Source organism: Barbus barbus (assembly GCF_936440315.1).
Source record: "Barbus barbus genome assembly, chromosome: 23".
In the NCBI taxonomy this organism is placed as follows: Eukaryota; Metazoa; Chordata; class Actinopteri; order Cypriniformes; family Cyprinidae; genus Barbus; species Barbus barbus.
The window spans coordinates 1,052,698-1,067,011 of NC_136751.1; positions in this window are offsets into that span (position 1 = coordinate 1,052,698).

The window sequence follows — 14,314 nt, forward strand, 5'->3', positions numbered from 1 at the left end:
ACAACACTTAACACACAAATACAAATACTCAAGTATACACCTAGTACATAAAAAGGGGGGAGAGAAAGAAAAAATACAAATAAATACAATTAAATCATCTAAACCAACTAAATTTATTACATAAACGTATTGCTTCAGGCACAAAAGTACATTTTTACCGATTTGTGGAACATCTAATTGACCTTAATCTTCCACTTAAAATAATCATTCAAAGGCTGTGTGCAGTCTCCTATAATGTTATGTGCCATCCTAATCACGTGCTGTTCATAATGAAAATGTAAGACGTCGCAAGGGAACACCTAAAATATTTGAACACATATTAACAATACCTTGCAAACGATTTTTATTCTTTGTAGACAATAAGGAAAACCAACAAATAAAGGAAAAGGACAGGACAATTTCAACAAATGAATTATAGAAAGTCCTGAGAATGACTCTCTGTACATTGAAAGAATTCAGTTTCCTCATCACATACAATCTTTGACCATGGTCTTACTGTAGACTAGACTAAATACAGTATGAAGATGCATTTACTCATCTCACATGCACAAAACAGATCGAGTGTTCCTTGAAATTAATAAAACAGTGAAATACAAACTCATAATATGATGCAATCCTTCTATGATTAAATATGCTAAATAACACAGATTTTATCCAGCGTCTTTGTTGCTGACCTTCGATGATCCAGCATGCTATTAAGCAAAAATGACTTAGATAAACATAACATTTATTTAATTTATTCTTTATTCCTTCTCCTGTTTCGTATTCTTCATGCAATCCAGAATAGCAGCAAGCCCTGCCCAGATTTAAAAGCTAACGCAAATGTAAATGTAAATTAAAAAAACATTGGTCAAGGATTAGACAAATCCATGTTATTTAATTCAGACATAACAAAAAATGTGCACCGTACTCAGAATACGGTTTGGTAAAGGAAGGCTTAATTTGTGCCAGAACCGTCTGGATCTGGTACAGAATGAATTTGTCTAGTCCTCTAGAGAATTAGAGAGATCTGAGAGCAAGAACGCACTGTTTAATGCTCATACAACAGCCAATAGTGGTTTTCTGTAGCCATTTGTAACATTAAGTAAGGTTAATAAATGCTGTAGAAGTATTTGTTCGATGTTAATTTCAGCATTTACTAATACATTTTCAAATGTTGAAGTTGAGTCTGTTAAGTCTATAGCACTAAACCTTTCGCTGTCGGTTCTTGTACTGATTTGTGCGTCTTTGTCTGACACTTTTCAATGCTTCCACACTGCCGACATGTTTGCAGCATTAGTGCGTGACTCTGTTTGATTGCTTATTCGGCCAAACACTAGAAGAGTTTTTGTTTTTTTGGTATTTTCGGCCGAATAATGTCAGCTGCCAAACATTCAGTGCATTCCTAAGGCATACTTTTCAAAACTTGAACTTACTTTTAATTCAAATGAACTGAATTAGACACTGATTATCAGTGTTGTTGGTAATGTATTACAAGTAATGCAAGTTATGTAATCAGATTTCTTTTTTCCAAGTAGCCTAACTAGTAAAATAACATTACTTTTTAATTTAAAAGGAAAAATCTGAGTTACTTTTTCAATTAAGTAATTGCAGTTACATTGTTTCCCATGTATTGACTGACAGCTTGTTGAGAGAAATCGTAAGTGCGGAGTGTTGTGTGTTTAGTTTAGTTTAGTTTACAGCTTTATTAATCCCCTTGGGGCAATTAATTCAGACTTCCGTACTTCACATATACAACACTTAACACACAAATACAAATACTCAAGTATACACCTAGTACATAAAAAGGGGGGAGAGAAAGAAAAAATACAAATAAATACAATTAAATCATCTAAACCAACTAAATTTATTACATAAACGTATTGCTTCAGGCACAAAAGTACATTTTTACCGATTTGTGGAACATCTAATTGACCTTAATCTTCCACTTAAAATAATCATTCAAAGGCTGTGTGCAGTCTCCTATAATGTTATGTGCCATCCTAATCACGTGCTGTTCATAATGAAAATGTAAGACTTCGCAAGGGAACACCTAAAATATTTGTTCTTTGTTGACAATAAGGAAAACCAACAAATAAAGGAAAAGGACAGCACACTTTCAACAAATGAATTATAGAAAGTCCTGAGAATGACTCTCTGTACATTGAAAGAATTCAGTTTCCTCATCACATACAATCTTTGACCATGGTCTTACTGTAGACTAGACTAAATACAGTATGAAGGTAACGCAAATGTAACATAGCAAGTTACTTTCCATAAAAGTAACTAAGTAACGTAATTAGTTCTATATAGAGCAACGTAATATTGTAATGCATTACTTTCTCCAACACTGCTGATCATAAAATACTTTCACTCTATATTAATTAAAGATAACTTTTGCGACATCCACACAATGCAAGTCAGCATGTTTTAGGATGCACTAAAAGGGTTTTGGATGCAAATGGTGCAGATCTGTACCAAAAGAAGCCGGATTTGTACCAGACACTTTGCAGGTTTAATGACTGAACTAGTTTGACTTGCAGAATTTGCTAGAGGATTAGACCAATCCTTGCTACTTAATTCAGATGTAGCTTAAAATATGCACACTTTTCATTTAGACAGTGATCATAAGATGTTTTTTTTAATCTATTTACTTTTGTTTCTATTTGAATTAGGTAACATTAGTTGGCATGAAGATCTCTGTCAGGCAATGAAGTGCATGTCGGTGTGGCTTGCTGGGGCTCTTCCACGGCCGGACAGATGTTCTCTCTGGGGGACAGAGGAGAGGTGCATGAGCATCGGCTCCTGAATGCGCCGGCTGTAATTGTTGCATGCGTTGTATGAATTCCCCGCTGAGTTCTCCGTTGCTGTTGGGTTTTTTCCTGTGCCAAACCTCTCCGTCTCAGCCTCTCTCTTTGCCGTCACCGCAGGAATCCAGCCAAACCGGCTCACTGCAGACAAACAAACAAAAAAAAAGCACAAAAATAAAGAAAACCAGCCACCGAGTCCCTGTCATTCTGGATGAGATCAGAATCGATGTTTTGTGGTATAGATCATTAGCCATTTAGACAAGTGTGTCGGGACATTCTTCTTTATTTTGAGTCGAAGGTGGAAGTGTTTTGGCTCTTAATGTGGCCGTAGTTATGTTGTGCTCGCATTTCAATTTCACACCTCGTCCTAAAAGCGTTTTACAGCTGGCTGCAGCTTTCCAGAAGGTAAGATTAGGTAAAATGAGAAATTAGCCCAGGGATGAAGCAGAGGGATGTAATGATCAGGTAACGTTGTTCTTTTTTTCCTGAAAAAGAAAAGCTCTGTTTACTTCGGTTTGAATATGTGACCATTTTTTTCCCCCTTCTGTAAAATTTGAGCTCGGGAATCAACAAAAAAGAAATCAATTATGCTGTTTTGCCTTTTTTTTCACTACATCAAAAGCAAAACATGATTTGGCTCAAGGGAAAATAAGACATGCAGGACATAGTCAAAGTTCCTCTGCTATTTATCTTCCTTTGTGAGTTTTATTTATGCTGCCCATTTAGATCTTTCTTTTTCTTTCTTTCTTTCTTTCTAGTAACCTTTGTTGTCTGAACGGTTGAAGTCTCGCAGCAGGAAATCATCCTCTAAATTAGATTACAGATCAAGGCTTGTGAGAGACAGCAGTATCATCAAATTATCCTGCACTGTAAATTCCACTGACAGCTTAAAATTGGATATATCGCTCAAAAGAGAGCAGCCACCTTTAATGAAATTGATACACAAATCAAATTAAATAAGCATGAATTCATATAAATACAGGTGCTTTTTATAGGAATTAGAGGTGGACAGGTTAATTGTCTGTTGTTATGGAAACAGGCTCCCTGTAAAACGCTGTTGCAGACATTTTATGGTTTACAATAAAAACAAAAAACAAAGAACAAACATAAAACACATGCAACTTATCAAATTGAAGTTTAGTTCATGTTGAGGACTTATATATAATAGTATTAACTATACAATTTATGCACCCAGTACTGTTGAGAAGTTTGAAATCAGTATTAATTTTTTTTTATTTTTTATAAATTGTTACTTTTATTTCTTTAGGGATGCAATAAACTGATCAAAAGTGGCAGTAAATACATGTATGATGTTACAAATGATTCCTATTTCAAATAAACGCTGTTTTTTAAACTTTTTATTCATCGGTGAATCCTGAAAAATGAAATGTATCACAGTTTCCACAAAAATATTGTGCAGATATTTTTCAAATATTGAAAAATAAATAAATGCAGCCTTGGTGAGCAGAAGAGACTACTTTCAAAAACATGTCAAAAACCAACCAACCAACCAACCAAAAAAAAAAAAAACTACTTAAAATTGACACAAAATTTTGAATGGTTTGAATGAATTTGTATTTAAATGTTATTTTATATAATAATATATAAAATATTATTGATTTTTTTTTTATGTGTATACCTGTACTAGGGATGCATGGTTCAATACATACCTTGTTTTTTTAACCATGCTTTTCAGTTCGGTTCGGTTCTGATGGCTTCACACATTCGTGTTGCTATTTAAAATGTGATTTTTAAAACAAATTAACAGCGCACAACTCCTGTATACTTCTGTACACGGGAGAGAAAAACATGGATTATTATGTCTACTTAAAATTTATTTTGAGAGAAGTATTATTTTTGACAATTTTGAGTGCTATAAATAAACACATTTAATGTCGGTTTCATTCATACCGGAAGCCAGAGGGCACCCTCGTGCAGAAACGCCACAAAAGTAACAGAACTCATGATGCTGCAGGAAATCTCTAACATGGATAAAGGCTTCCAGCTTTTGCTGTGACTGAATAAAAAGATAGAAATGTTTTGAATGATGAAACAAAGACAATAAACACTCGACTGTGACAATGTATATGGATATTTTCACAATGGTGTATATTTGTAATCCATTGCTAATAGCCTTTATTACAGTATAGAATATATGTTCTGCCTCATTCTGTGATAAGCCTCATCAGATCAAACAAGGAAGTTATTTCAAACATTTGTCTGATGTTGTGGAGTAAAAACATCCTAATGTTCTCTTTTGTTGGACAACACTTTTAGAAACACTTCTGATTACAAGTCTTTACAGCGGTAGATGTCCACCGTGTGTTTCTGTTTCAGATGCATAAGCAGGGAGGTGTATCCTCGTCTCAGCGCGTAAACTCATTAACACACAAAAACAGGCAATTCTGAGAGAAATAAAACATGGAAATACTCTAAACAAAACTGAAGGAAAAAAACCGTTCACAAGCGTGAATTGAATCGTGGATGTTGTACTGAACGCTTCAATGTTATATTGAGAATTGTGGCATCCCTGGTATATGATATATATAGTGGATGCTTGCAGCTCCAACTCTAATCAAACACACCTGCCTTTAATTTTCAAGCGATCCCGAAGACCTTAATTAGTTGCTTCAGGTGTGTTTAATTAGAGTTGGAGCTGAACTTTGCAGGACAGTCTATCGCCAGGGGCAGGATTGAGCACCCCTGGGCTAGTTAGTAAAATAAAAGTTAAATCAAATAAAGTTCATACTGCTGATCTATATGATTTATCAATTATATGTTAGTGGTACATACCACTTATGATTAATAAGTGCTCATTTATGATGATATACCTTGTTATTAGCTTGTACCTATAATTGCTGATCATCAGGTAGCATAATAACTAATGCACACACACACACAATGTATATATATTATACTACTAATATATTAACATTACAGTAATATAATTAATACATTCTTCTTCTCCTTAATATTAATATTATTAATAATAATAATAATCACAAGATGCAAAATATAGATACATAATATTTTACAATAGATGTACCTTTAACATTTTTCACAACGAAAAAAATATTAAAATAAATAAATTAATTAAAAAGCTTGTTACAGAAATGAGGAGTTTAAATTTGCGAGCCTAGTGATGACGTAATTTCCTCTCATCCAACAGCCGCTGCTGACCCGCCACGATGATGCCAGGGAAGAAATGATCGGAAATAAAACATCCATTCGAGACTGTGTATTTAAAAATGATAAATATTTGGTCGAAATCATATTCATAATGCCAAATAGTCTTTGATAACACTTATTACATTTTGAAATTTTGACTAAAGAAGTCGGAGTTCTGCACATGTGCATCATTCGAACCCTAACGGTCATCTGTAAGCTGAGGAAAAGGTAAGAAAGATCTCCATTTTAATCACAAAAATATCTTAATTTGTGTTACGAAGATGAACAAAACTCTTACGGGTTTGGAACGACATGAGGGTGAGTGATTAATGACAGGATTTTCATTTTTGGATGAACTATCACTTTCAAATTTCTATAAATGCTTTAGACTGTATTTATTCATTTTAAATTCTTGATAATATGAATAGTGTATTAGGTTTGCTCAATAAAACTTAATAGAATTTTACTATATAGTTGAGGTCTTAAACAGGATAAATATTTTTTGAGTGTATATTGTGCATGAGTTAAATATTGACTAGTCATTTCACAGTCACATTACAACACAAGCAGGTTTATAATATACATGGTTCACGTGGGAATATACATGTGTTTCACATGTGATCAAATGGGTTTCATATGCAAATTCACATGAAAATGTTCCAAAAACACACATTTCCCATGTGCAAAGCACGTTTCACATGATATTTTCACGTTTTCTCACATGAAATGTCACATGTGCAGAATCACATGTATATGTGAGCACGTGTTTTTGCACATGTGAAATTCACGTGGTTTTTCTGTAAAGGGAACTCCCACGAAACAGGTTGGCGGACTTCGAATCACGCATTTCCGACGGTCCTGCTCCAGCCGAGCTGCTGCCATTGACGGATGCTTCAGTCATTACAGACCTTTAAAGCAAACTATGCTCCAGTGAAATATGAGTGTATTTCTTGCAAGCTGCGCCAAGCGGAGCACTAAAGCCAGTTAAACAATCAAGAAGAACGTGGCTCTCCACACTACGCTCTGAACACGTCTGTCAAGAAGAGTGTTTGGTTCTCCCTGAGGTAATTTAACATGGCAAACAGAATGACAGAGTTACACTGGGTTTACATGCGGTCATCTCTCGGCCTCTCCCTGCCGCACGCATTCAGCTCTCCTTCTCTTGCTATTTTTACTCTGCTAATAAGAATTCATGGCAGGGAGGCACTTTCTTCTGAAACAATGTGTGCAGAATGGCCAGGCTGCGAGAATAACAGCCGGAAAGATAAACAAAGTGATTAATTGCTGTGAGATCCTGCCTGAATGTGAGCAAAACCCTCATGTATCATAGGGCATTCCAATTCATTTTCAGGAAAAAAGCACCAGATTCTACTGCTCTCAGCAGTTTCTTTGTGCGAGAGCTCGGTCACTATCACGCTCTTTGATGTGGAGGGCTGCAGGGTTCACACAATAAGCTCTGCCTATCTCGCGCTCTCAGGGATATGAATCCATTTCTAGTCATGAAGAGCGTCCAACGAGGCCCGTCGATGCCCGCGATTCCCAACCAGGAGCTCGTGTTCTCTGGAGAGCACTTGGAACGGTTTCTGTTTCGATTTGTCGAAACGAGTCTTCGTTACGTGTTAACTCGTAATATCTCATTAGAAATTGAGAATACATTTGCTCGTGGGTGATATCACACACTTGTTGAGTTTGATTTGATGATAATTGAATTCTGCCATAAAGCCACATTGCTTTTGTTAAACGTCCCGCCTGGATTTGGTTTAGACATAAATGCGCCGTATTGCTCCAGTGCGCTCTCATTGAAATGAATCCTGATACGCAGCTTTGAACTCATAAAGGTTCTTTACTGGAATTGATGGTTCAAAATCTTTGCACAAAAGGTTCCTTATAGAAGGGCAAGGTTAATCAGAGTAGGGCTTGGAAGTAAACTATATATCAATATTGCACGCTCAAAGAGCAGCACGCGGTGGCAAAAGAGAAGAAGAGGAGAAGGGTGACCAAGAGAGTAAGAGACTAAGAGAGTATTTTTACGAAGAAGAGTAAGAGAGAGTTTGATGGTGTCCTGAGTTTTTAAACTCGGCTTTCAGAAAGTCCCATCTGGACGTCTTGACCAATTAGATACTGTCCTTGCTCGGGGTATTGCTTTGTTTCTCCACCCCACTAATAAATCGTTGTTATCTGTTCAGTCAGAGGTCTGAACTTTACAGGCTCCTGCAAAGCATACCTTTTGAACATGATTTCTATAACAAGACTATGATGCATTCGACAAAGAATTGATTGGAAGAAATATTTAAAGCATGAATTTTCACACTCATACATACCAAACGCATCTGAATCCTTCAGCTATTCAATAGTGATGAAAAAAAACATACATAATATTTGATTAAAGCATGATAATCTAATGTGTAGTTTACAAACATAATATAGGTTATTTCTATGCAGAGAAATAACTTGTATGTCCTTTTAAGATGATTTTTAGTACATGTGAACAGATTGTCTCTATGAACGAAGGACTTCAGTCTGGTTTTTTGTCTTCTGTGTGTGGAGACCCCTCCAAGAGAGTCTGTAGCTCGTGATTTTCTATCACAGGTTTACATGTGACCATCAGTCTTGATTACTTGCAACAAATTTGACAGTCTCCTTCCTGAATTGGACTTATCAATAAGTGTTCTTTTGTCTCAAGGTTGTAAGCTATTCTGTGAAAGAGGCTTGCTGGTTAGTTTGCTTGTTAGGAGCCAGGAATCCGATTTATGACGTTGTCCTGTTACAGCTTTGAAGCCTCTCTGCATTCCAGCTCCTCAGGTTTCAATGTTCTGATGCATCTTAAATTCGTCTGATTCGGTCTCTGATATCTTACAATTCAAACACGAGTTTTGAGCAGTGTGGAGTAGTGCTTGTTCTTTGTCGTTTCTACAATCACAAATGCAGACATCGTAATGTTTAAACGGCGCGATGCAACGCGATGAGTAAAAAGACAGTATAAGTCATTATAATCAGTAATTATGTCCCCACTGGATGCAACAAATGCCTCGTTTATAATGGGTTTTAATAATTATTTTAATAATTTTAATAATAATACCCATTATTACTTTATAATGGGTTTTACTAATTGGTCAAGACGTCCAGATGGGACGGTCTGAAAGCCGAGTTTAAAAACTCAGGACACCATCAAACTCTCTCTTACTCTTCTTCGTAAAAATACTCTCTTAAGGTCTCTGCACACTGAGTCCGAAATTTTCGCATGCGTTTTTTCGCATTCGCAATCTTAAAAATTCGTCACGCACAGAGACCTTGCACACTGAGTCCGATGCGTTTTAATTAATCCGTTGCGAAAAAATTCGCAAAACTATACAAAATGTCTTCTAGCAGTGAGGATGATTTTGTTGTCCTCTCTCTTTTTAAAAAAAGAAAAAGAAAAAGGAAATATTGGGTCCATCCAATCCTTTTGCGCAGAGAGGAAGGAGAGTTCCACCTCCTTATCAAAGAGTAGCGGGATTATCCCGAGAGATTCAAAGTTTATTTCAGGATGTCAGTGCCTCAGTCTGATACTTTGCTAGCGATACTGAATCCACATATTAAAAAGAAGACCACCAATTTCTGAACAGAGACTGTCTGAGGTATGGATACATCAACAGACACACACACACACACACACCGAACTGCGGCATCGGAAAGGAGCGCGCCAGGCATAAAAAAATAGGCTACAGCAGTTCTTTATATTCTGTATCTTTGTATTCTGCTATTTGTTTGTCATAAAGTGCTCTGTGCTGCAAGACGAAGTGTATAAATTTGTCTGACACTATTTTGGATTTTGGCTTTCGCTTGTACGGTGGCTCTGAATTGTCAAAACACCTTCTCAAAGCATCTCAAAATGCTTTATACGGATGCGAAAAACGCAAAAAATCGAACCCGATCCGAATTTTTTTTTGACGGACGAAAATTTCGGAGGCAGTGTGCAAACGTGATTGACAAAACGTGAGGTCGTATTTATTTTTCAACGTGCGAAAATTTCGGACGAAAAATTCGGACTCAGTGTGCAATGGCCTTTAGTCTTAAACTTTTTTGTTTCATCGCGCCGGGACACGGCATCACAGTACGGTAAGGGCGTAACATTTCCGTGTCACGCTTGAGGTATTCGGCCAATCACAATGCACTGGATAGCTGGCTAATCAGAGCATGCCTCGCTTCTCAGAACAATGAACTTTGTAAAAATCGACACGTTTCAGAAAGACGGGGATTAGAGGAGCAAAAATAATGTACAGTATGTGGAAAATAATGTGTTTTTTGAACCTTGAACCGCATAAACATATAGCATTACACCAAATACACCAAATAATGTTCTTTTTAGCAACGTCATATGACCGCTTTAAAACATTTTTCACAGAAAAAAAAAAGTTGTTTTAAGGACTGTTCACTATAAGGTGAAGGAAGCAAATGTCTCTTCTATGGCCTCACTGTGAAAACACTGTAGAGAGGATGCTTGACTCTATTCTGAAAGGCTCTTATAGGAGCAGTTCACCCAGAAATGAAAATGCTGTCATCTTTTACTCACCCTCATGTTGTTCCAAATCTGTGTTAGTTTCTTTCTTCTGTTGAACATAGAAGAAGATGCTAATAACCAAACAGTTGACAGTACCCATTGACTTCCATAGCATGGGAAAATAAATACTATTGAAGTCAATGGCTACCATCAACTGTTTGGTTTCAAACATTCTTCAAAATACTTTACTTTGTGCTCACGTTTCCAATTAACTTCTATTTGAAAACTGAAAACTTAACTGAAAATTGACTGTTTAATCGTGTCATTTTACATTATTGACACATTATTTTTGCTTTGACACAATTTGTATTGTTAAGAGCGCTATATAAATAAAGGTGACTTGACTTGACTATGTGTTCTTTATAGTGAAAAAAAAAAATCTTTAGATTATAACAATGTTCTCCACACTAAGAAAAACTGTTCTTTTAAGAACTGATTACTGATAGGTTCTTTGGGGAACCAAAATGGTTCCTCTATGGAATCGCTGTGAAAACCCCTATACTCTTTGTTTTTAAGAGTGTGCAGTCTGTGTTTTGCGCACATATTGGAGGATGATGGAGTTCTCGGCCTTGAGACAGAGTTCAGATGAGGAGCCTCAAGCAGCTCCTGTTCTCACAAATTCCAAATGCTCTTTTCCAGGATTCAGCGAATGGAAAAATCCAAAAACATTATCCGTTGCTTTCCCAAAGACCAAAGGATGTTCTGCTGTCTCTCCCAGGAGGACAACACTGCTGCAAGACTTCTTTTATACTTGTTTTTGCCTGTTTGTGAAACATGGCTCCCCTAGACATCTGCTGCTGTGTACATGCAAAAGACTTAAATTTTCATCTTTACGTAGAATATAATTTCTAAAAGGACAAAGATGATGTTTGATTATATTAGATGGCCTGGAAGCTTAAGCAGTCCTTTCTGGATGAGGTAATAAATAGATGCATAAATAAATAATAAACACCTTTAAAATCACCAGAAGGATGCTTGTCGCAAGCCATTATTTTCTGTGTAATTAGCACTGAATTTTAATGGCTCAATTAGGCTGATGGTACTGTCTGTGGCATTGAAATTGAACTAATCCAGTGGATAAATTCAGTTTGGTTTTAATGCAGTGCAATGTTTGACACTATATTTTCAACATACTGGTTTAATTTAGTGACTGCTGTGTGAAGAAGAGGCATCAGCATAATAACAATGAACCATCCTAATCGAGCAATAGTGTCATCATATTACTCTGTTTGATATTACGAGATCAGGTTAATTTTTTGAAACTTACATTTGTGGCCCTGGACCACAAAAGCAGTCATGAGTAACACAGGTATATTTGTAGCAATATATACAATACATTGAATGGGTCAAAATTATAGATTTTTCTTTTATGCCAAAAATCATTAGGATATTAAGTGAAGATCACATTCTATGAAGATATTTTGTAAATTTCCTACTGTAAATATATCAAAACTTAATTTTTGATTAGTAATATGCATTGCTAAGAACTTAATTTGAACAACTTTAAAGGAGATTTTCTCAATGTTTAGATTTTTTTGCTCCCTCAGATTCCAGATTTTCAGATAGTTGTATCTCAGACAAATATTGTCCGATCATAACAAACCATACATCAATGGAAATATTAATTATTCAGCTTTTAGATGATGCATACATCTCAGTAAAAAAAAATTGACCCTTATGACTGGTATTGTGCTCCGGGGGCACATTTTAACTTGCTCTGCCAACATTTTCACTGGATTCTAAAAAATTAAAATAAATGTTATATATATATATATATATATATATATATATATATATATATATATATAATTATTTTTTTTTTAAACAAAATTAACAAAATTTATAATTTCTAAAATTTATTTCATAATGTTATATTTTACAACTAATACTTTCATTCTTTCTTTCTTTTTTTGGTTTATTTTTATTTATTTATGTTTTTATTTGTTGTTTTTCTACGTGCTCAGCCAAAATTTTCATGTTCAATTTATAATATCTTATTTACATCTAGAGTTTTTCATTAAATGCATTGTTTATATATTTATATATATATGTATTAGTGCTGTCAAATAATTAATCGCATTCAAAATAAAAGTTTTTGTTAAACATTTGTTATAGGGTTAAATGTCCTCCTTTAGTTCTTCTGTATGAAAGACCAGTGGAATAATCATGTTATAATTTCCTGAAAAAACACGCAGAACGGGATCCAGATGATGTGATTATTCCTCTTCTAATGACTTAATCCAAAGAAGGATTTTAATATGAGGCGCTGAGGCCGCTCCTCATAAATAAACAAACAGAGGCAGTGCACACAAATAAAACATTATAATAACAAAAAAGGCCCTCTAAACAGAGGCGGCGCACATGCATTATGGAAATTTGCTAATGAGCTCGCTCTCCGAAGGTTTGGCGAATGACGAGAGACAGATCCTGATCACCTGCGCTGGATCTGATTCCCGTCTGATCCACATCTAGGTCAGCGCAGATGTGCCAAGAAACAAAATGATGGGGAAAATCATGACATCGAGGACAAAGCTGAGAGCAGTTGCCATGGTGATACGATAGCCACACCTGTGTGTGTGTGTGTGTGTGAGGAGAGGGAGAGAGAGAGACGGGCTGAGTGAGATCCGCAGGGTGTTGAGCTTGTGCTGAATGCTTTCACTAGGCCTCATTTAATGCGTTATTCGAGTCCCTCCTCTCTCTCAGGATCAAAACACACTGTGTTGCTTTCAGAGGCTAAACTTGATGCTTAATCATCACAATTTGGAACAGGGAAGATGTGCGTGTGAATTAATAATTCATGCATGTGAATTATAGTGAGCTGCTAATGAAATATTCTGTTTCTGAAAGTCACCTGAAAGAGCTGTATAGTACTGAATTAGTTTGGCTCATTGATCAGAGATGATGTGTGTTAGTTATATGACAGCAGAACTACTGACTGACCATCAGTCTTTCTGCTGACCACATGATGCTTATTGCACACAAAATCATTTGGGAAGCACCTGCAAACAAAGTTGTGGAAGAATCGGTGCTTTTGATGAGGAACAAATTACTGGATTTACTACTTTTTTCCAGTTTGTGGCGTCAAATTTAGAACATTCAGTTTTGTTAGTCACCTAGGCCCAAGCCATTGATTTTCTTTTATATACACTTTGTTTGAGAGTTGTATCTGTGAAGATATCTTATTAATAGTAATTTTGGACGGATTGAAATTCTAATTACACTTTCAATCATCTTGGCTAGTTTTGTTCACGAACTGGCACCAGTGTTAGTATTTTAGTATCATTGACTTTTGAAAAAAATAGATTTTAATGATTTTTTAAGTACTTTTGTTTTTTTGTAATTCTAATTAGTTTTTAATGCGTGTATATAAAGTTTTTTTATTAAGTGTTGGTTTGAAAAATATTCAGTTTTGCACTACACATCAAGTTAACTAGATATCTGTTGATTTTATATATACTGCGTTGTTTTTGAGTTATGTCTGTGAAAATATATTATTAATATTAATGTTGGACTAATTGAAACTGTGATTAGTTATTTTGGCTTTTTTGTTTGTTTTCTGTGCAAGTAGTGACAAACTGACCACCAGTTTTTATTTTAGTGTCACTGACATACGGTTTTAGGTTCTGTTCATATTATGAATTAGACCCCCCCCCCCCCACCCAGCCCACCCCCTTTTTTGTTTTAAATAAGTTTTAGTTATTAAGTTATTTTAGTACTTCAACTTTAATTGAAAATAACAAATGTTATCTTGGCAGCAAAGATAAAATAAGTTTAAATATTTCTAAATATTTCATTTTATTTCAGTTAATGTTTATTT